The following is a 4,229-nucleotide window of genomic DNA, read 5'->3' as shown; positions in this document are numbered from 1 at the left end:
TATTCCACCATCCTTGCTAAACCCCTGCCCCCTTTCTCTCCCTCCCACCCCTCTTCCCTATCTAGAATTCATCTATTCCTCCCATGCTCCCCCTCCCTACCCCACTATGAGTCAGCCTCCTTATATCAGAGAAAACATTTGGCATTTGTTTTGGGGGGATTGATTAACTTCACTTAGCATTATCTTCTCCAATGCCATTCATTTACCTGCAAATGCCATGATTTTATTCTCTTTTATTGCTGAGTAAAGTTCCATTGTGTGTATATGCCACATTTTTTTATCCATTCATCCACTGAAGGGCATCTAGGTTGGTTCCATAGTTTAGCTATTATGAATTGTGCTCCTACAAACATTGATGTGGCTGTGTCCCTGTAGTATGCTGTTTTTAAGTCTTTGGGGGTATAGACTAAGGAGAGGGATAGCTGGGTCAAATGATGGTTCCATTCCCAGATTTCCAAGGAATCTTCATACTACTTTCCATATTGGCTGCACCAATTTTCAGTCCCACCAGCAGTGTATGAGTATACCTTTTTCCCCACATCCTCACCACCACTTATTGTTTGTCATCATAATAGCTGCCATTCTGCCTGTAGTGAGATGAAATCTTAGAGTCGTTTTGATTTGCATTTCTCTAATTGCTAGAGATGACGAGCATTTTTTCATATATTTGTTGACTGATTGTATATCCTCTTCTGAGAAGTGTCTGTTCAGATCCTTGGCCCATTTTTTCATTGGGTTATTTGGGTTTTTTTGGTGCTTAGCTTTTTTAGTTCTGTATATAGCCTAGAGATTAGTGCTCTATCTGATGTGTGAGGGGTAAAAATTTGCTCCCAGGATATAGGCTCTCTGTTCACCTCACAGATTGTTTTTTTGTTTTTGTTTTTGTTTTTTTTTTTTGCTCAGAAGAAACTTCTTTTTAGTTTGATTCCATCCCATTTATTGATTTGGATCTTTTTTTGACATGTAAGTTTCTTCCCTCAGTCTAGACCTCCTGTATGAGAGTTCTCTAGAGGAAAAGAACCAATAGGAAATATGTATATATTACACACACACACACACACACACACACGGGAATTTATTAAACAAACTCACATTGTAGTCTGGATGATCCCCAAATGGCCGTCTGCAGGCTGCAGAGCCAGAGAAACCAGGAACGGCTCAGTCCAAGAACTTGGAGCAAGAGGAACCAATGATGCAGCCCCACTCCAAGGGTGAGGCCCAGTGATCCTGACAGTCACTGATGTAGATCCACCTTCCATGGCTGAAAAGGCTGGAGTCTAATGTTCACCATGGATGGCAACAGCAAAAAACCTATCCACTCAGGGAGAAGTGAGCTTGTGGGCACTGGTGGGCTTCCTTCCTTCCACTTTTTTTTTTTCAATTTTTGTTTTGCATTTGCTGAGTGGTATTCAATTAACAGAACAATAATTATTTCACATAAGCTGCATCAGAGATAATTGAAGTTGAAAAACTATCATCCCTGTGTATAACTATTTTCTGCAGTGCACCAAAGAGAACCTGCTTTAAATTTCTATGCCAATTTACAATCCCATACTGTAAGGCAAGGTTAATGGCTATTGAAAATACCACCAGGACAGACACATTTGCTATTGTGTTAACTATACAAAAGAGGACCTGTACAGTTTTAAAATGAATCTTACACAGCCTTATATTCTTCCCCTCCACCCACCCTTTAAAAGGAGTGAGTTGGACACAGGAAGATTAAATACTTTATAGACACACACACACACAAAAAGAAAACTGCGCTAGAAATCAACTTATTTATCATCATCATCATCATCATCATCATCATCTTCATCTTCCTCCTCATCATCATCTTTCTACTCTTCTTTTTCTTGCTGTTTTCAGCCTTGACAATTCCCTTTTTCACTGCATCGGGTTTTCCTTTAGCTCCGTAGGCAGCAGTATTCGTTTTGTACTTTTCCTTCAGCTTAGCAGCTTTCTTTTTGTAAGGCTGCTTGTCGTCTGCAGCGGTGTTACTCCACATCGCTCCCAGTTTCTTTGCAACATCAACCAATGGATAGGCTGGGAGTTCTCCTGCAACTTGGGGGCAAACAGAACAAGAAGGCAAATGGACACCTCTTGAATGTGCTGGGATCCTTGAACTTTGTTTTTGTTTCCCCTTTAGGAGGGATATACGTTTTCATTTCTCTTTCATAATAGGCCTTGTTCACCTCTGCCATGTCTTCAAATTTTCCCTTCTCTTTAGCAGATGTGGTCTTCCACCTGTCTGAGCACTTCTTAGAAAACTCTGAGAAGTTGACTAAAGCATCTGGGTACTTCTTCTTGTGCTCCTCCTGGCAAGTTTGCACAAAAAAATTATTTGATGATATTTTGTCCCTTGGCTTCTTAGGATCGCTTTTGCCCATGTTTAGTTGTTTTCCCTCAGCTAGGCACAGAGTCACCCAGTACCTATCCAGAACCCACTGGCCCTGGCTCTGTCTCTATGGAGCTTGATATATGGACTCCTTCCACGTTTGCTTCCTTCTGGACCCCCAGTCTATTGGATACTGCTGTCCACATTCAGGGTGGGTCTTCCCCTCTCAGGTCACTGACATCCCCATTGTCTGTGAATACCATCACAGACACATCTAGAAGTGCGCTTTACTACTTTCCTAGATGCCTCTCAATTAATTCAGGTTGATGATCAAGATTAACCATCACACCTCCTGAACCCAAATCCCTTTTAACAAATCCCACTGCCCACAAATGATTCCTATGCCACTAAAAGTTCAGATCTGCTGGACTGACTTCTTTTAAAAACTTAATTACATTTTGTGAATTTTTAAAGAATGTGGTAGCATTGAACCTTCAGTGGTGTGTGGTTGATATTTAATAACTAGCTCTTTGGAAAAGAAAAATATCTGTTTTATAGAGGATGCCAATTTCTATTTTGTAGATATACTCACCATGACTGATGTCAAGCTCAGCACAACATCAAAAAACTTGCAACGATCCTAAAAATACATGATCACTTCTTATGATACAGCACAAGCTAAAAGGCATACCACTGTGTGCTAGTTTATGGTCAGGTCTGATATAGAGTTAAAAAAAAAAATAAGAACGGAGGATCAGTAACTTTGAAGTAAGACTATCTTTGTTGATAATTCTAATTCTTCTAGTTACAACATGTGACCCTCAACAAGCTGGTTTCCTGTCTCAATTTTGTGTATGTAAAATGGGGATAGTAATAATAATAATTACCACTGCATGGGGTTAAGTTTATCCTTTCTTTTCAATCACATATTCCAAAAGACCTATGTGCTTCCCTTTTTCACACCCTCACAATTTGTCTGCTTTCCAAAGAAACCTGTGAACTGCATGAAGCCAAAGTGTTCCTTTCTCCTTTGGTTTCATATCCCCAGTGATCAGCAAAGTGTTTGGAATATATTAAAGTTCTCAATAACCATATGTTGACCAAACGAAAGAACACATGTGCTCCACTCTCTTTTCCTGCCCCCATAACAGGAAATATAATAGATCATGATACTCAGCTACAAGATGGTAGGTACTCTAGGGAGCCTCTACCACACGACTGGAACTAGCTCATGAGATAAACCCATTTTTCCATCTTGCTAATAAAGGGTCCTGAGCCTCAAGGGGGAAAAATATCCAGTGAGTTCTCAGAAAGCAACTACTCTAACTTTCCTAATTTAATTAAAAAATCATATTTTATTATTTGAATAGGAACTTTGGCCCCAATGTGTGAAGAGAGGAGAAAAGAAAGTTAAAGAAAAATTGGTAATTAACAGTTGATCCACACTCCAGTAAGCTAATTGCAAGGCAGATCCAATTTTCCTGTGGTCATTTCAATCTGTGAATTTTTTTTTTCCTGTCAGCTCTAAGACTGTGGAATGAAGCAAGAGGACACAAAGCCTGTTGTCAAACCCCGTCCAACACTAACACCAGCCTTGAAGCCAGATCCTCATTTTCAGTTCAGCGTCCAAAGAGGATGATAATAGAGAAGCCTTGAAGTTCAAGGGAAAGTTTTCCTCAGTAACTGAGCCCTCTCCAATGAGGAAGCTTCAATGATACTGAACTCTGGGCTCAGTTGTTCCACTCCCACCCTGCCACAGTACCTGGTATCTCTTGTCTTACTTGGTGCCACTTATCTCCACTAGGGATCAGTTATCCCTGTGCATTCATTCAGCAAATTGAAATCAAATTTTGTAGACACTAAGTAATATATGTGTATGTTTATGTGCATT

The 4,229-nt window shown here is 40.1% G+C and overlaps 1 pseudogene; it reads right to left on the bottom strand.

Moving 5' to 3' along the window:
• Nucleotides 1–1,778: 1,778 nt before the first annotated feature.
• LOC114087875 (high mobility group protein B1 pseudogene) lies at nucleotides 1,779–2,390 on the bottom strand (annotated as a pseudogene).
• Between the last annotated feature and the right edge of the window lie 1,839 nt (nucleotides 2,391–4,229).

This window comes from Marmota flaviventris, chromosome 2, assembly GCF_047511675.1.
Source record: "Marmota flaviventris isolate mMarFla1 chromosome 2, mMarFla1.hap1, whole genome shotgun sequence".
NCBI lineage: Eukaryota > Metazoa > Chordata > Mammalia > Rodentia > Sciuridae > Marmota > Marmota flaviventris.
This window is presented reverse-complemented; position numbering and strand designations above follow the sequence as displayed.